The sequence below is a fragment of the Syngnathoides biaculeatus genome, chromosome 5 (genome assembly GCF_019802595.1).
Source record: "Syngnathoides biaculeatus isolate LvHL_M chromosome 5, ASM1980259v1, whole genome shotgun sequence".
NCBI lineage: Eukaryota > Metazoa > Chordata > Actinopteri > Syngnathiformes > Syngnathidae > Syngnathoides > Syngnathoides biaculeatus.
Window position 1 is genome coordinate 13682617 of NC_084644.1, and position 22421 is coordinate 13705037.

General features: G+C 42.0%; 2 long non-coding RNA genes across 4 annotated transcripts in view; one reads left to right on the forward strand and one right to left on the reverse strand.

Moving 5' to 3' along the window:
* Positions 1-2431: 2431 nt before the first annotated feature.
* Positions 2432-22416, forward strand: LOC133500549 (uncharacterized). Of its 2 annotated transcripts, none has more exons than XR_009794939.1 (3): positions 2432-2798; positions 15013-15219; positions 21639-22416. It is a non-coding gene; the product is annotated as an uncharacterized LOC133500549 (long non-coding RNA). The 2 variants fall into 2 exon arrangements; XR_009794938.1 differs by lacking the exon at positions 2432-2798 and adding an exon at positions 11583-12066.
* Positions 16822-22421, reverse strand: part of LOC133500548 (uncharacterized) — a 43950-nt gene continuing 38350 nt past the window's right edge. For both annotated transcript variants that reach the window (XR_009794936.1, XR_009794937.1), the window contains 2 exons: positions 17205-17347; positions 16822-17096 (listed from right to left, as the gene is read on the reverse strand). This is a non-coding gene — a long non-coding RNA (uncharacterized LOC133500548). The remainder of the gene's footprint in view (positions 17097-17204; positions 17348-22421) is intronic.

Genomic DNA, 22421 nt, shown 5'->3' on the forward strand with positions numbered 1-22421 from the left:
CTGTTGGTTCACAGCAGTAAAAACACAATGAATGGGTCAGTGGACGATGCACTGTGTAAGGGGAAAACACCCTCAAATCTGTTATTGAACGCGCCTAAAACGCAGGAGCACCCACACACAGTAGCTGCTGTTGGCAATAGCTCACACCCAGACACTCACGCGCAGACCCACTGAGGTTACACCCCCTTTAAAGCCCAAGTGTCATTCCTACAAACATTCTAAAATAGATATTGAAATGAAAAAAAATATAACATTATTCACTTCAATGTCTATACGAAAAAATAAATATGAGCGGAGAGTGCGTCATCCTTGTGCAAAGTTGCGGAAGTGTTATTCGACATCCAAGTGGTTGCCATATTGGCTGCATCTACTGCCCGTGACGTCACCCTGGACATTCGCCATTGAAAACACGGTACTATGGGACATGTCCCTTCACGGAAGCTCTTTTCGAAGGAGAGAACATCTCGCAATCGAGTGAAGTGTCCAGGTAATATTACCCTATTGCTTCGAGCCATATTTAGATGATATGCGGATCACCTCTAACTAACAACAGACTCCCAGACAGTATGCATGAGTCAGCCCGGCCGAAACCACGCTCGTCCGCGAGGTACAGCCTCGGCAGCGGCTCGTCCACTCACCTACTATGGGACATGGAAGCTTGCCCGAAGCCATGATTGGCGGACACGGTGCCGATGGGCACATCGACACATTTAGCACCTCTGACTTACGGACGCAGATCTTTTGTTACGTTCTGAAAGGATCACGTCCTCCCCCCTAACTATTGTTTGTTTTTTTAGTAGCTGTTTACACACCTACCTATCATTTGGAACCCATGAAGCTCTCGTCCTTTGCACCCGTGCAATCCATTTTTCATGACGTACTGGGTCTTTTTGAAAAGTATGAAGAATGAATCCATCTTCCCGAGTGTCCGAGCAATATCCAGCGATGCAACGAGCCGGCATTTTGGCTAACACAAAGGAACAGAGAACTACCTTCCCTCAGGTAAAAATAATAGAAACAAACGAGTCCGCTTGAGTGCGCTACTGCCATGTACGTCACTTCCTGCTTCTTCTCGTAAACAAATCCCTCAAGAGGATTTTTATGGCGGAAGTTACAAAAAGCCATACACGTCAAAATCATGTTTTGTGGTGAAAAAAAACGCATAGGTCCATAGCGGCTGCAGTTTTTTCATTAATATACTAAAAATCATCTATTTCATGACAGTGGCCCTTTAAAGGCACATACATGCACACAGACACTATAATATGTACAGTATTTTCCATCGTTTCTATGCTTTCAATTTCTTTTTTTTTTGTGTGTTTATATACATTTACATCATCTTCAAAAAGTGTGTAACAACTATTTTTGAAGAAAAAAAAATCCAAAGTGTCTCTATAGTGCAGAACATACCAGATCTCTTGCGAAATGGGGGTTCACTATAATATATTAAAGACTTCTTGGGCCATTTCATCTGCTCCAAACACAGAGGGACAATTGGATCCGCCCCAGAATGTTAAGTACATGCCTCTGTGTGCACACAATGCATATATATTTTTTTTCGGAGTGTGTTTGTGAGAGAGTGATAGAGAGACAGAGATAGCGATACTTACTGTTTGGTTGTTTTCTCACAGCTAAACAGATGCGTAAACACAGATAGGGGAGTCCAGTCACATCAGATTAGACCAAACACTCACATTCTCAACTCACACAAGCACACACACGGCGTTCGCACAGACACGAAAGTGGGTGGAATTGGCAGGAGGCAAACAGGCACCGGCGTAGCAATGTGCCTCAGTCACAAACCGAGCCTTTTATTAACCATAACAGCAAAACAGCGCATGCAGCACGAAGGAATGCGGCTGGAGAGTGGCGTTGTGGCACGTACGCACACACAAACACACACATTGTGGCGTAGAAATAGTGACACCACAAACCATCACATGGTTCATGGAGTCTCATGTCGCCATTCCGATATTTGCATGAGCTCAAGGCAAAGAGACAGGGAGGGTGAGCAAGATGGGAGGAGGGGAAGTGCACTGGCGAGCTAATTCGATGCAGTGATTGATGAATGCGAGGGCCAACTAGATAAGAGAAATGTACGGCAACAGCTTCACCTTTTTGCCACAGCGCAAAGTTTGGGGACAGTTAACGTATTACACGCACTGCGGACCAAGAACACATCCCACCCGTCTTCCCTCGCCATCTGGAGCGCAATCAGCTTGATTAGCCCACGTCCTAACCCTTATTGGCTGGCAGGCAGTGTGCTAAAAGTGCCTGTAACAGCAGAGTACATGTAAAGTCCCACGTAGCCATTTATAGTCTCAATTGTGTGTCACCACATCATCCTTATACTCATTGCATTACCGTATTGACCTAGACGGGTGGGGGGACATTTTTTTTCCATTAATTAATTAATTAATCAATCAATCAATCAATCAATCAGACTGGTACGTGGGATCTTAATTCTTCTATTCAGAAGGCATTGCATGCAATGGTACACATTTTTGGGGGTAGGAATCCTTTTCTATTGAGCTCGTGTACGTGACATCACCATTTTCACGACGCCATATTGCCGGTCAAACAGAGCTCCTCGACATTGAACCAGAGGAGAATATTTACAATATCCGAGACCCGTTGTGCTGTTGGTTGTCACAACAGACGAGACAGATCTTCAAAGAGATCATTCTAAAGCACACCAGCTGAAAAGACCAGAAAAGATCAAAGGATTTCGGGAACTAAACGTGATGGATGCTGCCCAACCAAATACACACGCCTGTGTAGCGATCACTTCATTTCAGGTAGGAATTATTCTTAATCTCAAATTACGAAGCATTTATAATGCAAAGTTGACTCATTTGAGAAAAATGCGTATTTGAAAAAAAAAACATCTGTTGCAGAGAGGTTTAGAGGTGTGGCCGCAATACGCTTCCGTGTACGGAGGAGCTGATTCCCCGTTCTCTTTTTTTCCCCAATCATAGATAATTAATGCGGCTTGTGTAAAACCAGGGGTTATTTATTTAAATATTGGTATTTGTATTGAATATTAGCTGAAAAGATCGATGGATTTCGGCAAAGGTTAACATGTAGCCGAATATGCTTTCGTGTTCACGAGCTGTCATCCCGTCGTCTTTTTCTTCCAATCATAGTTAATGAATGCAAGTTTGTGTAAAATCAGGGGTCATTTATTTAAATATTGGTATTTGTATTGAAAAAATCTGAGTAGCTCTATGACTATGTGGGATTTATTCTTGATTGAGAACAGATCCAGCAACGAAGTATTTGTATGCGTCCAGACTTTTCTACGCTTCCAAACTCTTCCGTATAAATCTCAACCACTTACTCACCAGATACATGTGTAGATCCAGTTGGCCATGACAAGCAGAAGCAAATTAACAGTCCAATTTCTTATCGTCGAAAACATTGACTTCGGCCCTAAATATGGGTCCTCTATGCCAAGTGTCTCGAATTTTTCCGCATATCTTAATTTATTATCACCATCTAAATGTTTAACGGTATTGGACAAAACTCTGGGCGTCGTGCGAAAAAGACATTTTCGTTTCTTCTCAACGGAATTAACCGGCAATATGGCCAGTCACGTGATTTCGGTGACGTAGGTGCACGAGCTCTTTTCCAGCGGGTCTGATCTATTGGGATGGATTTTCCATGAATGGACAAAATATTTTGAAATGAATTGTAAAAATATGTTCAAATGAAGTGTTCTTCAAATACTGTGATGCCCGAAGACAGGAGTTTAATTCGATCGCTGACCACGCTTATGGATTAAAACATGAACCAAAAATGATATTTCAGCATGAAAATGAATTAGTCTGTTTCAACCTCCCCCAAAATATTTTTTTTTAATGTGTAGCACTCCATCATAATTACAACATTTTTCACATTTTTTGCTTCAATTATTGTGCTTCTTTCTCCTTCTATGTACGTGACTTGATTGTTTGAAGATAGATTAACACATCAAGATGAGTTTTACAACTGACTCAGTTAAGGTAGTGTAGTGACAGTAATATCTTTTTTGTAATGGATATATATGTAATGGATGGATGAATCTATGCCAGTGTGAAATTATGTTGTTTTAAAATGTTGTTTCACTGTTGGTGTCTTCAAAAATCTGTTGCTTAAATGTAATTGCACTCATACACCGCAACACCAATGTAAAAAGTCGTAGGTTGTTAATTATTCTTTTGTATGAGGAGTGTGGTTGTTGACCTGTTGAATGTGTAAACTGCCCTGAAATAACTTCACAACAAATAAAATTGACTTGACTTGATGAATGAGAACCAACGTTTTTGGTGAGAAGGACAGCAAAGTCATTGCGAGGTGAGCTCATCTCCCATTGAAAAATTTCCATACATCATCATTCCCATTCGTAGTGGCACGTCATGTCCTTCCCGTGAGTAAAGTTACAAATCAAGTAAGACACAAAGGCGTGTTTGCGACACGACTCGGATAACAACCTGTTAATGCTTCCGACGGTAAAATAGTTCCTGTTTGACTCAGCAGTGAACAATAGGCCACTTGTTAACATGAGTGGTAAAAGTCACATATACTGTAGTTGCTATGCTATGTTTTATTCATTACGATTGTTATTTTGGTCTGCTAATCATCAAAAACTAAAGAATAACAAAAGAAAACCCTATAATAAATGATCAATTTTATATTATCCTCACTCGCGTCACAGGTGAGCAGTGGCCTATCACGGTTGACTTTGGGCGAGCAGCAGGGTGAACTGGTTGCCGGCGAATCAATCACAGGTCATAAATAGACGCGCAGCCGTTTGTGTGAGTGTCGTTGTGCATGGGGACATATCGGCATCCATCTCATATTGATGAGTTTAATTAGATGAAACCCAGGTGTGTGTCCATCGTTTGGTCAGACAATTCTATCAATGCATGGGGGAGCTTTGACCTGCATGTGTGTGATACATTAGTATTTTGAATAATGAGGCAGGCTATGCGTGTGTGTCGCTATGTCAGTTTTAATTAATGAAAATAGGTATATTAAAGATATTATGATGTATATTGTTTATCATTTATACTTTTATATTGTTAATATATCCATCCATCCATTTTCTTTTGGCGCTTATCCTCACAAGGGTTGCAAGGAGTGCTGGAGCCTATCCCTGCCGTCAACGGGCAGGAGGCGGGGTACACTCTTAACTGGTTGCCAGCCAATTGCAGGGCACATTGAGAAAAACAGCCACACTCACAATTGACCCCTCCGTAGATATTGCGCAATCCGCGTCACTGACCAATCAGAGGCCAGAGATCTGCATAAACCAAAGCCTGTTTTTGCTCCCGCCATTTTCTCAGACAACATTGCATGGTCCAGTATAGGTTTAGTTAGCGTTTTATCGCGTATTTGGGTCATTTAACAAAAAATATTGTTAAGAGGTGTAGTCACGGACTTTGTAATAGTGATGACAGGTATCCTGAAAGGCTAGTTGGTGGAGTTCGATTCGTACCCTTTCCAAAACCGAAGACCAGGTACAAAAAATGCCTTCGATGGATCAAACTTTGTGGAAGACCGCATCATCAACTAAATCCATCTAATATCAACCGGAACACATATGTTTGCACGAAGGTATGCCCTATATTTGATTTTCAATACATGTCTCGTATAAATGAATTCGAAGTTCTTCGCTAGCATAACACTGCTGTGTGTGAACGATTGACACACTTATTCTTTGTTGAGCGATATTTACCGATGATCGGACTGCACAAACATATTGATTTCTTGCTGGCTCGCGGCCGAAGCTTAACCAGACTGTGTTTGCACGAAGATATGCCCTAAATTTGATTTTTAATACACGTCTCGTATAAATGAATGAGACGTTCTCCGCTAGCATAACATTGCTACGTGTGAACGATTGCCACACTTATTCTTTGTTAAGCGATATTTAGCGATGATCGGACTGCACAAACGTATTGATTTCTTGCTGGCTTGCGGCCGAAAGTTAACCAGACTGTGTATGCACGAAGATATGCCCTAAATTTGATTTTTAATACACGTCTCGTATAAATGAATGAGACGTTCTCCGCTAGCATAACTTTGCTACGTGTGAACGATTGAATGAAATCAGAAGCATGGCGTCTCTCTCAGTTAAGAATGTATTGTATTTAGAATCTATAATATATCATTGATTTGAATGAAATCAGAAGCATGGAGTCTGTCTCAGTTCAGAATGTATTGTATTGTATTTGCCATTTTTACTGTTTGTCTTACATCAGGAAGCGTGGTTAAGTGCCCTGTACGGAGGGGTCAATTACACCAACAGGCAATTTAGAGTGTTCAGTTAATGTTGCAAGTTTTTGGGATGTGGGAGGAAAGCGGAGTGCCCGGAGAAAACCCACACAGGCAAGGGGAGAACATGCAAACTCCACACAGGGAGGGCCGGGATTGAACCCGGGTCCTCAGAACTGTGAGGTCAATGCTTTCCATTTGATCCACTGTGCCGCCTTGTTAATATCCATCCATCCATTTTTTTCTTAACAGTTTATCCTCACGAGGGTTCGCGGGGAGTGCTGGATCCTATCCCAGCTATCAAGGGGCAGGAGGCGGGGTATACCCTGAACTGGTTGCCAGCCAATCGCAGGGCAGATCGAGGCAATCAGCCACACTCACAATCACACCTAGGGGATATTTAGAGTGTCCAGTTAATGTTGCAAGTTTTTGGGATGTTGGAGGAAACCGGAGTGCCCAGAGAAAACCCACTTAGGCAAGGGGAGAACATGCAAATTTATGAAAATAGGTATTTTAAAGATATTATGCGTATATTGTTTATCATTGATACTTTCATATTGTTAATATATCCGTCCATCCATCCATTTCCTTTTGCCGCTTATCCTCACAAGGGTCACGCCGGTGGTGGAGCCCATCCCAGCTATCTTCAGGCAGTAGGCGAAAAGCAGACTATACCCTTAACTGGTCACAATTTTTCGAGAATAAAGTGTTATTGTTCCGAGATTAAGGTTTTACAAGAAAAGTTGCAATTTTTATGATTAAAGCCAGTGTTAATAGGGAATAAGGCCCTAATGTCAGAATGGATAGAGAAGCCAGAGGGAGATCTTCCCTAGTGACATAGCTGGAGCAATTCGAAAGAACAAATTTCTGGCCTCTCGTCAGAAAAATGTATGGAACTATGGAATGCAAGGGTGGTATGAATTCATATTTCACATGGTTACTGATGCACCATACAGAATATTACATCCCAAATAGAAGAAAAAGCCGGTTTGGCAAAGAGTGGCGATAACGGGAGAAAAAATTACAATTTTAACAGACCAAAATGCATAATTTTATGAGCCCCAAAACTAGGAAAGAAGTTGTGACTTTATGCGGAAATTTTTTTAAGGGTGTATCTGCATTCAGATGACTGTCGATCTTGTTGCCAAGTTACCACTTTTTGTTTGTGGATGGACCCTTTTTTCTCTGCTGTGTGACTCTAATACTTCTCAAACATAAATGTAAAGGTATTGTCCATTCACGCGTTTTCATCTGTTGTTGTCACCCTGCTCAAATGGTTTGAAGGAAATTACTGAGGAGACGCACGGAGGCTGAAATTAGGTTAATCATTACTTCCATTGATTAGCGCTGACCCCCGTTTACACACAAAGGAGGATAATAAACAAACACATACAAATGCTTACAGTGTTTACCCAGCTATAACGTGCTATTTTTAAGTGAACATTTTGAATGGAAGTTTACACTATAATTATGTACTTTCCTGCCTGTGCATGTGGGAAAGGAGGGATCAGTCACAGATGCACTTTTCAGACATTTATAGAATGCTGAGAAAACCCCAAAACACATTCAAACTGACTGACGGAGATACCAAATAGCGGGCACCAAATTGCAAGTGACCTTAAATTGCCTGTAGGTGTTAAAGGAAGACTCTCCCCAAAATGTATATGTACAATTACCCCTCCAATGTGAAGTAATATTATTATTACATATATTTTGGACATGAATTGGAAAAAAAAAATGAAAATAAAGAACATTATTGAAATACAAGCAAAATTTGAATATGTGCCAGCTTTCACAGCCAGACCCGGAAGAAACGCCCTGACATTGCCAGTTCTTAGCATTATAGACCATTCGTTCTAGCTAAACCAAGATGCCGACGTGTTGTGCACCAAACTGCAACAAAACTGAGAAAACTCACACAAATTTGTCTTTCTTTAACCTCCTGTGGGGTCAACCTGACAGGATAAAGCTGTGGCTGTCACAGTTGAGGCTCGTTCATCAGCCGGGGAAATTTGCACGCAACTAACCATGACTGGTTATTAACCGCCTAGCTTATAGCCTTGTACCGGTCCTGTATAAGCAACAACATACTTTATGAGGCAGCAAGGTGGAACAACTGTAAAGCGTTGGCCTCACAGATATGAGTACCCGGTTCCAATCCCGGAACTCCACGTGTCTGCGTGTGTGTACACTGCCTCCTGCCCGTTGACAGACTCCCGCGACCTCCGTGCGTATATGCGGCTAAGAAAATGGATGGATGGATGGATGGATGGATATATGCGTGTAATCACTTTAGGGAAGTCCCAGGGGTTTATTTTTGTTTTGCATTTTTATTCCAGATATAAATAAACCGTTAGATAGTCCTACGCCGTACTCAGAAAATAAGCTTGCATTTTTGATAAACTTTGGACATAGCGCAGAGTATTCATATAGCTCATATAGCATTCACATAGCATTCACGTGGCATTCACGTTGCATTCCAAGACCGTTAAAAATGTGTACTCACCGTTTTTCCACTGGGTGTACAAGTGGTCCTTTCATCAAACTGTCATGGATCATAAGTAAGTTGATATGTAACGCATCTTTGACCAAACAAACAACTGCGTATCTATCCGAGGAAGTTATGCAGGCATGTTGATTGTGATCCACGTTCATTCCGATATGCTCCATTTTTTGTTCGACCTTTTCAAACTCAAAACAACACTGGCATTCCGCCACAGTTGACATTAGGTCACAAACAGAAAATGAACACCAGTCTTTCGAAACAAGCCTGTCTGGAACATCTCCAAGGTCCATGTTATGTGATTGTTGTTCTCTTTCGTCAGCATCACGCCCCCTCTCCAACACGTCAAGTTCCCCCTGTGTGTATTCTGGCTCAAACATTGTACATTGTTATTTTGGTTTTGTTTGGTCAATGGCAGGAGTAGTAATAACACGGAGCATTGACTCGCTGTTATACTTTCTTTATTGGCTCTTAGCACATAACACTTCCCCGGTCACTGTGAATCAAACAGGCTGGCTGCTTAAAAAGTAGATCGTGGGGTAAAAAAGTCTGGCCACCCCTGCTGTATATTCTCGACATCTAAACCAACTCCTCAGAAAAGCATTAAACAAATCTCCGCGGTCCATATAATGGCACTTTGTTGTTCATTGTCAGCGCAACGCCCCCTCTCCAACACGTCAAGTTCGGCCTGTCGGCCAGGCTCGAACATTGTAGATTATGCTATTTTTGTTTTGTTTGTTTATAATTATTTTTCACAAAAATGGGCCAAGCTCTGTTCGGTGAAACGTATCCACGAGCAATGGGGGGTCAGAACAGGAACCACTGCAAGCGTGGCCCATGCTGATTTGGCTGTCAGTTTTCCAGCCGGGCTCATTGGAATATCCGAGCGAGAGAGGAATTTTAATAATACTTTTCCAATTTAGAGATGTTTCTTGGTGAAATCTATGGATAACTCTTGCATTAAAAGAAACACAGAACCCTCATCTACTAATTTTTAAATGTGTGCTACCATTCCCATTAGTTTGGACAAAGTGTTCCTTTAATGTGAGTGTGAATGGTTGTTTGTTTATATGTGCCCTGCGATTGGCTGGCAACCAGTTCAGCATGCACCCCGCCTCTCGCCCAGAGAATACCTGGGATAGGCTCCAGGGCATCCGCAGCCCTTGTAGGGTAAACAGTACAGAAAATGGTTGGATAAATTGCATTCAGACAAAAAGACTGTGTGTGCTGTTGGTGGGCGTGTAGTTTTTGAGCAAAGATATTGATCTTTCACCAACATTCCAAAATGCATTTGCGAAATTGCACGTTTGCTAAATTGGATGTTTACTGTTTTGCACTTTATGTCACGGTTTTGGACCTCACCATGGAACATTCGGCAGAGCATCACAAGCACAAAATGAAGTTTGAAGTGATGGAATTGTAAGTGTGAGTCGATGAGGCATGCAAAGCTATTACTGAGTTCCAGAAAATAAATGATCAATCCCATAAGATTAGGGAAGCTAGCACGCAGGTTTTGTATGATTTAACTCATACCGTGTGTGGCACATGGATGTACTGTATTCGTTCATCCTGTGTAACATAACATTTTAAACTTGGAACATCACATTTGCAAAAGTGGAGCCAAGCACCAATTTGCACACCCTGATGAAACCAGATGCCCCAGACCCAAGGAATTTCAGGGTTGAAAGGAGAACGCTTCCAAGTTTTCAAACAAAACCTTCAGGCTTTTGATCAGAAAGCAGTCACCTATGAAAAATGTATGGGTGTGATCAGTCATGCCTGCAGACCTAAAGTTGCGGGTGTGTGTTCTGTTTGTAATTATGAGTGTACCCCTTTAAGAGCTGAGGGGGGCGGTGTCAGATAAACTGGGAAGTAGCAGCAGAGATCAACTGCCTCTGTATTAAAAAAAAAAAAGAAGTCAGGCTGTGATTCATGGCACTGGATTGGTTTTCACGTGCGCTGAGAGTGTGCGACAAATGCGCAATTGCAGAGTCTCCCAGCTTTGAGGGAACATTGGTCAAGGCTACACAAAATAAGCGACGTCTTCCAATATCTATGTATTTCTACTCATAACAAATTTTACGCACGTGATTTTTTGTGCTCGTCTGTGCAGATTTGGCGATGGCGCGCAGGTGCATACGCGCCCGTCAAATCACAGTGACTGAGAAAGCAACTAAAATGTCAGGTATAGCCTACTAGCACATCTGAAATGTACTGGGAGTTAATCAGAGGCATGTGACGCGGTAGCAAGTGTTACTGACTCGGATAGAACCCAGTTTTTGAGAGGGTGTGCACACTTGTGCAACCACATTACTTTAAAACGGCATTAAATTCAATAGGTACGTCAAACTAATGGTGAAATTATTTACCTTTGCATGTGCTTTTTTCACTCTCCTCAAAAACATATTTGAACAAGTGCGTAGAACTTTTCGATCCACTATTCATAATACTGACCACATGACAATTGCATGTGACTCCACACAGGTTCTGCTGCACCCCTATTTTGCTTGGGGAGACAGAACTCGGCGATAAGACGGAACGGAAGAGCGCCGGAGATGGATGGATGGCTAGATGAGGAGGAGAGGCAGAGTGGGAGGGGCTAATGCAGAAGAGCTCCGTGAAGGAGGAGTAGCGAGGGCTGAGTGGTTCTAGTAAATATTTATATTGCATTATGATACGAGCAAGAGTGAAAGAGCGGGAGAGGCGAGGCAGTGAAAGGGGAGGGGGGCGAGTCGGGGGGTGGGGCAGGTGATAGTGCCTCCATCCCTTTATTAATTTTATGCTGCTCCGCTAAGTTTAGCATTCAACACGTGTCGCCAGTGATGTGGGGAGGTGGTGAGAGGGAGGAGGGAGGGAACAGAAGAGAGAGGAAGAGAGAGAGAGAGGTTGACGGTTGCTAGGTGACGGGGCGCATATACTGAATTTTAACCAAAGAACGGGCAAAATGGGAGAGAGAGAGTGTGTGTGTGAGAGGGGAGATAGTGAGAGAGAGGGGGAACAAGAAAGAGGAGAGGAGAGAGAGAGGGGGGGAGAGATCGCTGGATTCATGTAGAACATATGTATGTTTAGACATATTTTCCCAGCTTCTGTGTGTGTGCGTGTGTGTGTGCGTGCATGTGTGAGTGAGTGAGTGAGTGTGAGGAGCCTGCGGGGACACACGCACGCGTCTCTCTCTCTCTCTCTCTCTCGCTCTCTCTCACACACACACACTCACACACACGCAAAAACGGATACCTCAAAACGGAAGGATGTGAAAAAGGATGGAGGGACGCAGGGAAAGAGGGGGGAAAGGCTGGTGAAAAACAGTAAGTGCATTTAATTTCGTGATCTTTGCAGTGCCTTCACACACGCACGCATGCATATATTGGATTAATTGCGGCTCGGGCAGTAAGAAGCATCATTGACACAGAGGCGGTGAAAGGGGAGGGGGGCCCGGGTGTCGGCATGTTCAGCCGCCCGTCACGGAGACGGACGACCGGGGGGTGGTGAGGTGCAAGCGGCTGGCGCACCGGAGCTTTGACCCTTCTGTCATTGGTGCGCCTATCAACTCACCACCGCATGTTGCACCTCAAAGTCACACACACGCGGACGCCGGCATTCCGTTTAGTCATGAAGCGAAATCTTTTTGGAGAAGGTGGGGCGAGATGAGAAGGAATATAGTGAGTTTGCGCTCTGTTGTTAAGTCTTAAAGACACTGGTGCGCCGCTGCAGCGGTGGGGCACCGCTGCAGATGCGTGATCATATCTGTTGATGTTCATTTTGCTACTCCCTGCTTGTGCGTCTGTATGCTCACTGTTTGCGTGCGAGTGTGTATGTGCCGCAAGATTTCCCAGTTAATCCTCAAGATATTGGTGGGATATTTGGGCGTGAGAGAGGCAAAATCCCACTGGGAGCTCTCACCGCTTGCCACCTAGGAATCTGACTCAAAACACTCTGACATCACAGATGCAGCAGCTGGTTTGGTGCGTTTACATTTCGTTGTCGCGGTGTGTGAGACATTAGGAGTTTCTCTCTGGTTTTCTTCCACTGGGATCACACACCTAACTTTTGTTTCTGCCTTGCGGTACAACACTTGAGGTGAATAACAAACAGCCTCCATCATCGGCACCATCGTCACGACCCCTGATATTGTTTGCCTTAATAATCTGTGGCCCACTGGTCCAATCCTGCTGACCACAAGAAAACAGCCCGAACGGGTTGTTTTCTCGCAGATATGCTGTAATGATTCAAAACGTAAGACCAAATAAAACTCCCAGTGATTGCCTTGATAGAGATGAATGTGTTTGTCTTGTGTATTTTTCTGCGTTTCGCAAATGAGCTGATATCCATTTCAATCAGCGCCTTTGCACTCACAGGTGACCGCGCTCATTGTTTGCATGCAGGCACACTGCAGCAGTGCACGGCACACTCCGCCGGCCGCAAAGTAGCGCTTTCGGCGTCAGGCGCTCGGAACCTGACGTGGCAGGCACGTGCACAGACATTTTGGGGGATAGGTGCTCAAGCCCCAAAACGGGCACCCTTTGCCAAAATTTTTCATACTATGCAGTATATATTTAAATATATTTATTCATGTTGACACAATCAACACAGTCAATAAAAAGTTATACAAAGGAGGTGAAGGGAAGCTGTAGTAGATATAAAACGTCTACACAACCCTGTTCAAACCCTGTTTTTGTGGTTTACAGAAATGAGACGAAGATAAATCATTTCAAAACTTTTTTTCAACTATTAGTTAATTTATACCCTGTAGCACTCAGTTGAAAAAAATGAGAGGCAAAGTAAGAGTAAACAACTGAGATAATGAGGTTGCATGAGTATAAACACTTTCTTAAAAACAGCGATGTGGATGTGTCCAGAATTAAGTAATCAAACTCAGACTCATAATGATAAGAAGTTCAACACACAACTGTCACGATTTAAAGTGCCTCTGATGAACCTTACATTTATAAAGATAGGAGAATGTGTACAATTCTCCCAAGGACTTGAATAAATGCCTCTGAAACCTCAAAATACTTGGGGTGGAATTAATGACAGAGAGTGATTGGAATATTTTTTTATGAATGAAAAAAAGTAATTGCGGTGCAGCAAAAAGGGCCCTTTTTTCCATCCAGAGGCAAAGGCCAGGTGCTTGAACACCACTTTAGCAATTTTTCTGCACGTGCCTTCAACGCAGTATACTTACAGTTTCCCAGACAGAAGTGCGTTGTGGGAGTTTACGTGCATGAGGAAAGGGAGAGGAGAGCAGAGGTGATGGGAGAGACACGAGGTGTGGGGACAGGGTTGACGGAAGGTGCGAGGAGGTGAGGGGAACACATTAGAGGGGGAGTCCGGGGAGAGATTTGTAAAGGTAGCAGAATAGAGGCGGGTATGATTAGGGCTGGTGGGAATTCATGATGAGGGCCATAGGAAAAAATGTGAGTCATGTTACGAGAAAAAGGCTCAATTTTACAAACTGTGAACGGCTCGTACGTGGAAAAACTCATAAATCGGTGTGCTCGTACGTTGAGGTAGCGCTGTATTTAATTTCTCAACAATCCACATCGAATGTCAGTAGATGCTCCAGCTAATAATATTACTACTCGTGTAAAATTCCATTAAAAATGATTGATTTCAATGAACAACAACTAATCAATTCTAAAATTAATTGACATCTACAAGCCCAATTCCAATGAAGTACAGATGTTGTGTTAAACAAGAAAACAGAGTACAATGATTTGCAAATCATGTTGAGCCTATTTTAAATTGAATACATTAGAAAGACAACATATTTGATGTTCAAACCTATAAACTTGTTTTTAGCAAATAATCAGGGACAAAAGGTTGGGACAAGAGGCAAAAAAAAGTTGAGGAGTGCTCATCAAACACTTGAGTTTGTTTTCAAAACGAGACATGGGCCTTTTTTTCAGATTTACGAAACTCGCGCCAAAATTATCCATTCGGAGCTGGATAATTTTGGCACGAGTTTCGTAAATCATCATCATCATCATCTACTACAGGTATCTTTTAAAATTTCATATTCATACAAATTTCATATTTCAGGGACTTGAATTTTCTTTTCCAGTATTATTAATTTTATTCAATTATTACTTTTACTGATGTTGTTGCTCTCTTTTTTCTAAGAGGTACAAAATCAACATTTACTGTAGATAGTTGTTGTCCTCCAAACTCATTCATTCCATGAACTCCTGCATCATTGAAAGCCTCCAAGCAACAGCTCATCCGTCCACGTTTCTTCCCTTTTCTCATGTCAGCCCCCCCTTTTTTTCCCCACATGCTTCGATTCTATCATCCCGTCCATCATCATCCTGCAATCGGTGACTTCCTGTGCTCGACGTCCTGAGCCCTTCTCCACTACTGCCATACCCGTTCATCGTTTGTGTGATGTAACACGAGAGTCTACTCGCTCCACGAATGCCCATCATGCACCGCCACTGATCTTTATAAAACCACTCATTAAGGTAACGCTCATTCGCATACAACATCAATTAGTCTTTAAAGAGGTCAGAGGTTGGTGCGTTCGTGTGATTACAGCAAAACAGAAAAAGCCCCTCCCACTAATTCAATTGTTTCTCTCTGCATTAAGAGTTGTGTTGATGAAGCGGTTCTATCTTCACTTTGTTCTGGATGGCTGTTTGACAGCCGTCACAGATCTTATCGGAAATTTAAACGGGCTTGCTATTGGTTGCTGGCGCTTCCATTGGATTAGCTCAGACAGAGCAAACGTCGCAGACGATGGATGCCATATATTATTATTATTATTGCAAACTTCAGTTCAATTCCCAACCAGGAATACATCAAGTTTACAAAGTGTCAGCAATAAATAATAAGACTCAAAAATATGCATGAGAGAAAGATGGTGGCTTGGGTTTATAGCAACCAGTTGAGTATTATGTCATGTATTGTCAAATACTGCCATTCTTGAGCTCATGTTCTTAAAAATGTAGAAGCAATTATTGGATGGTATTTTCTATTTTCCCCGCTTTATATTTGTCCCATTCAGCAGCAGCATAATTATTCTCATTTTATTTTATTTGCAGCACTTCACAAATTTATTAAACCACCTGTCTTTCCCTTTTAGTCTGTAAGTATTGATTTATTGCGCATTTCGGTGTGCTTAGAATATTTTACCATTTTTGAACAGGAATGAAGAATTTTAAAACTGAATTCATCTTTCTATACTTAAATTCCCAAAGATGTCAGAAATCCAACAGTCAACCACGAGAACATTTTTTTTCTGTAAACGAATACAAGTAAATAAATATAATTTGATATACTGAAATTATGAAATAATAATGTCCTTTGTTATTTATTGTAAAACGGTAAATTGAAAATTTGTTTGTGAAAGCAAAAAGTACAGTAGAAATATCACCTCTTGACTGGAACTGATGCCAATGACTGATGACACGCATTTAATGGAGAAAACGCAAATGAATTGCAGTTGATGCACCGGGTGACAGGTTGGTGTCATATTTTTATAGAGGGATTATTGAGGTCATTTTCATATAAATTGATCAATAATAGTAAAGACACTATATATATATATATATTTTAAATGCCTTGAAATAGTTCTGACACTTTCACAAATTTATACATATTCATGCATATCTTAGAGATTACCGTTTATTTTGGTGCCTGTGACCGTGTAAATGCAAAATGGCTGCCTCATCCCAGAAACTCAGCTCACAGTCATCTGGTGCATTGCAACAACATAAAACAATCTCCAGTGGCATTCATTTTTAAAGACGGCCTAAATGATACAGACAGACCATTTGTAAAGAAACAAAATAAATAAATGGAAGCAACTTAAGACACTAAAACACATTTTTATTAGTTTTCATGCAAAAGCAAATTAAGAAATGGGAAAAAAAATCCTATATCTTCAAAAATGTAATTAGCATGTTCAGAAAGAATGAAACCTCATTCCGGACATCTAACATTACATTAGACAGACGTTTTGGCAATGAAAGTTTGAAATATCTCTCTCGCTCTTTCTTTCTCTCTCTCTCTCTCTCTAACTCTCTCGCTATGCATACATGTGTATATATATATATATATATATATTTTTTTTTTTTTTCGGCTTGAAAACCACAATATTATCTTTCGATGGATAACAACTGCCAATAATTCAAACACTCATTTACAGTAAGTAACATTTTAAGATTTTCTAAAAAAAATTCAGGTCATGTGGTTACCATTGTTGATCTAATTATATGAAAATGACCCAGATAATGTTATTAAAATTCATTCAAATTATGTGTGTGAGCAAAGGGTTCCATAAGCAAAGAAGTCCTTCCGGTTATATCTTCCAAGTGGCTGGAATGGTGCTTGTGTCACACTGAAACAGAACCAAAAATTTTAAACTTGGGTAGACTAAAGTCACTGGTTGGTACAGCATTAGTGTAGCCATTCAGAACGTAGAGGCTATTTGAATGATTAATCTGACCTTCTGCAAATATCTGAGGGTGTGTGACATCATGGGGAGGGAGGTGGCTTCAAATGTCACAAACTGAAGGACCATGTTCCAGTTTTCTGGTCGGTTATGTAATAAAGGGCCTCCCAGGATTACAATGGAGCCACATACAGTACCTATGGCGGGCGACAGAACCCAAAGTTGTGCATAAATCGGATCACTATTGTTAACACAGTAGTAAAGTCATAATTAAAGTAAATCTGAGATGAATGAATGGAAATAATACCTCAAACCGTTTTAGCCCCATATTGTGCACGCTCTGGTTTGCGTCCCTTGCCACAAACAAAAATGAGTTTTGCATGTGACTCAGTAAGTTGCAGAAATATTAGTCAATTTTCTCAAAGGACAAGTAATATATGCCTGAGTATTTTTACAGTATACACGTGTTTCTGCACTGTTTTACACACCATTGACATACTGTAGATGCTATTTGGTAGCCCGCACTAAGTGCTTTCTATTGTATTTGCATTGCCAGTGGACTTACCTGAGGAAATTTTTTTTTTTTTTTTTTTTTTTAATACACAAAGTGTTATTTTGTCTTAAATTTCAAGTGGGAGTACCAATAAACCACTTGAATCATGTTTTCTGAAGAATTCCTCACTATTTCCAAAACTGCTGCTTGTTGTGTAGTGAGTTCAGTTGACTTTGCTATCACCACGTAGCACTTGAATCTCAAGGTTTTGCTCATACGTCAAAGCATAAAATTACAAATTAAAAAAAAAAAAAAAAATCTAATTTGTTTGAGGGCTTCCTTCCAACCATTATCCTTTGCTTATCTGAGGTCAGGTTGCGGGGCAGTAACTTTAGACCAGACTTCCCTTTCCACAGCCACTTCATCCAGCTCTTCAGAGTGGATCTCGAGGCGTTCCCATGTAAGCCAAGAGACAGAGTCTCTCCAGCGTGTTCTAGGGTGTCCCCGTGAACCCCTCACAATGGGACATCCCAGGAATACCTCACCAGGGAGGCATCCTAAACAGATGCTTAAACCACCTCACCTGGCTCCTCTCAATCCTTAGAAGCAGTGGCTCTACTCTGACCCTCTCCCGGATGGCCGAGTTTCTCACCTCATCTCTAAGGAAGAGGACAGACACCCTGTGGAGGAAACTCATTTCGGCTGCTTGTATCCAGGATCCTGTTCTTTCAGTCATGACCCACACCTCGTGACCATATGTGAGGGTAGGACCATAGATCGACCGATAAATAGAGAGCTTCAACTTTTCGCTTCGCTCCTTCTTCACCACAATGGACTGACAAAAAGTCTGCATTACTGCAGATGTTGCATCGATCCGCTTGTCAATCTCCAGTTCCATTTTTCGCTCGCTGGGAAACAAGACCCCAATATATATTAGAACTCCACCACTTGAGGAAGGATCTCACCAACCTGGAGCGCGCATCCCACCCTTTTGTGACTGAGGACCATGGTCTCACATTTAGAGGTGCTGATTCTGATCACAGACGCTTCATGCTTAGCTGCTATCCATTCCAGTGAGAGTTGGAGATCATAGCTAGATGAAGGCAACAAAACCCCATCATCGGCAAAAACCAGAGCCACAATACTGAGGCCAGCAATCCGGACCCCCCTCGACACCTCGGATGCGCGTAGAAATTCTGTCCATAAACATTATGAACACAATCGGTGACAAAGGGCAGCCTGTGCCCACCGGAAACGAGCGCAATGCGATGTGAGGAATGTGGACCGAACTCTGACGCTGGTCGTACAGTGACCCAACAGCCAGTATCAGGGGGTTTTGTACCTCATAATCCTGAAGCACCCCCCACAGGACTCCCTGAGTGACACAGTCAACACTTTCTCCAAGTCCACAAAACAAATCTAGACTGGTTGGGCGAACTCCCATGCACCCTCAAGGACTCTGCTATGGGTGAAGAGCTGGTCCACTGTTTCACGGCCAGGGTGAAAACCACATCGCTACTCCTGAATGTGAGATTCAACTTCCCAATGTCCATGTTATGGCGTATCAACCAGGACAGCCTCACAACATCCAGAGCCTTTAGGAAATTCAGACGAATATCATTCACCCCCGGGGCCTTGACACCGAGGAGCTTTTTAACCGCCTCGGTAACCTCAACCCCAGAGATAGGAAAACCCGCCTCAGAGACTTTAGTTCTTTGCTTCTCAAGGGAAGTTGAGGAGGTCTTCGAAGTATTCTCCCTACTGATTCAAAACATCCCGAGTCGAGGTCAGCAGCGCCTCATTTCACAGTGCTGATGCTGCACTGCTATCACCTCCTTAGACACCCGATGGTGGACCAGAATTTCACCAACTGGATCGGGGATTACTGCCACAACAAGCACCCACCATCTTCCGACCGTAGCTCTCTGGAGGGCTGTCACCTGGTCCACTCGTACCGGCGTCTTCCCACACCATCGGAGCCATCTCACCACCAGGTGGTGATCAGTTCACAGCTCTGCTCCGCTCTTCAGCCGAGTGTCCAAGACACCCGGGCGCAAGTCCAATTACACGAACTCAAAGTCGATCATCAAACGGCAAGATAGTGTCCTGGTGCCAAGTGAATAGAATTGAATAAAAGAGCATATGCCATTTATGCCATGAATAAATGTCATTTGCTGTCATTATACATGATACGAGATAGGAGCGAGAATTTCATTTTAAGGGGGATGCACATCAGACTAGAGGAAACTAACTTAAACCTGTTAAAATAAACTCTATCTGCAAATTAACCACAAGCAAAATAAAATCAGAGCTTCCAAGCTACCATAAGATGCCAGGCAGCTTCTGCTAATTAGATGTTAAAGTGACGTTACAGCGTATATGACGGTGACAAGTGGATGAGATAGACAAACCCAATTTACTTTGAAGATGTGGAAACCTGAAACCAATTCCGTGCATCACTGTACTGCTACTAGTACTGTAATTCTTTGAGAGAGTGACATGATTTGAAGGAAGAAACCACGACTGCAACTTTTTCGTGACAATCTTCTAAGCATAAACTTTCAGCAGAACATGCGTACATGGGACCCTAAGTAGAATTAGATTTTTGGGCTCTTTATTTCTGCCAGTTATATTGATCATTAATTCTTAGATTTCCTTTAGAGGGATTTAATTGTATAATTATATGTGCCCTGCATTTGGCCAGCATCCAGTTTAGGGTGTACCCTGCGCCTCACCCAAAGATAGCTGGAATAGGCTCTAGCACTCCCACAACCCCTGTGAGGATAAGTGGAACGGAAGATTAATGAATGAATAAATTGAAAAATTCCAAAGAGCAGACTTGGGTTGATTTACACAACATTCCAAGTGATAAATCACACTGTGAAAGACTGAATCTCATCTTGGCCAGGTGTCACCAACATGCCCCCGTGTATCACAGTGCCTGCCGGGCTATTGTAAAAATAGCTCACCAGAGACGGAAGAGAGGGATTCCCTCAGAATTTTGCAAAAGTGATCATTTGAAAATGTTAAGATTTGCAGAGCTGTATAGGAAGTATTTCATAATCATACATATATTTCCTACCCTGTTAAAACATTGTTGATCATGATTGTGATAAATCAGCTTCTCTTCACATACTGTAAATATCATTATTACTAATAATAAGATACTGGTACAATTGAAGGAAGTTTAAGCAAATTCAGAACAGTGTATTAAATTGGAAGCCAATTAATCAGAACCTAAGAAGTAGCTTGCACTTTCAAAAAGGTTGGTGATCCTTGATCTAGGCCAGTGATTGCCAACAAGAAGGCTGTCACAAAGTTGTGCCATGAAAAATCATCAGACACGCTATGGGAAATCTAATAAATCTAATTTCACTTCATTTATCTGAAAATTATCCATCCATCCATCCATTTTCTTAGCCGCTCATCCTCGCAAGGGTCGCGGGGAGTGCTGGAGCCTATCCCAGCTGTCAATGGGGAGGAGGCGGGTTGCCAGCCAATTGAATGAAAATTACCATTAATTCAAATTAGTGTCACTAATGGTGTAGTGGTACACTCGCCTAACTTTGATGCAGGCAAAGTAGGTTAGGTCTGTCATGATAACTTATCAAGAGAATTGGTTCTTGTATGTCATACGCTGCTGGTACCTACTTGTGCTAGTATTCTTCCTTGTTCAGGCGCCAATGGTTCTCCTATTGATTGTTTTTCCCAAAGCAAGCCAGGTTAATTACTCCTAAAAAGCCAATCTACGTGAATAAACAAATATGAGAAGCATCTGCAGTGCGTGTGCAAGATCGGCAAAGTTAACATCAAAGAAGCAGCTGTCGTGTGACATCCCACAAACACCACGTCAACAGATGAATTGGAGTATTTGACTACCATAACCTAATTTGTTCCAATCGCAAGTAGAACAAGTCGACGGAATTTCCAGCTAATCGGATGTGTGATGCCCTATTGAAATGATCTGTCTTTTCCTTGTGATTGTTTCCATTCAGCTGTCAACTCCATAATTCACCAGCTCAGCCGCATCTCCAGGCCACCTTCCATGATGACATCTCAACCTCCATCACCATCATGCCTGTCCGACCGTGTGTCCATCCCAACTAAATTCAGTGCTTCCCAGGGGCTATTCCGAAATCTGTTCCTCAATTCAGCCTTAAAATAATAATTGGTCTTAAAATTTCTCATCTCTTTTGCTTCTTTATCCAGTCCACCTCTTTGAAATCCCAAACATGTACATCTGTCGCAATATGAAGGAGTGTCATAGTTAGTACATTGGGTATAAAATGTCTACACAGCCTTGCACGCCAGGTTTCTGAGATAAAAAAGGAGACCAAGATAATTCATTTAAAAACATTTTCTTACCTTATACAACTCTTACAACCAATTTGAAAAGTATTTTTTCGAGAGGCGAAGTGACAAGACAATGTGCTTGCACAAGTGTGCACACTCTAATGACAAGGGATGACTGTCTTCAGAATAAGCCAATCACATTCAAGTTCATGTAAATTGGGAGTCGGGACATGCCTGTGACTGTTTAAAATGCCAATCATTTAAACCAAATAAATGAGTTGTACCAGAAGGCTTTTTTGACCTTTTTCTTTCCTTATTCTTTTTTCCCTTTCTAGCAGAAGCCAGAATGTTTTGAGCCAACACTCTGGAGTATTTGGAACTGTTCATAATTCATTTGTAAAGAAAGCCCCAAAACATGATGCTGCTACCAAAATGCGTACCTATAGATATGGTTCTTTTAAGAAAGAGCAGTGCTGCGTCTGCAC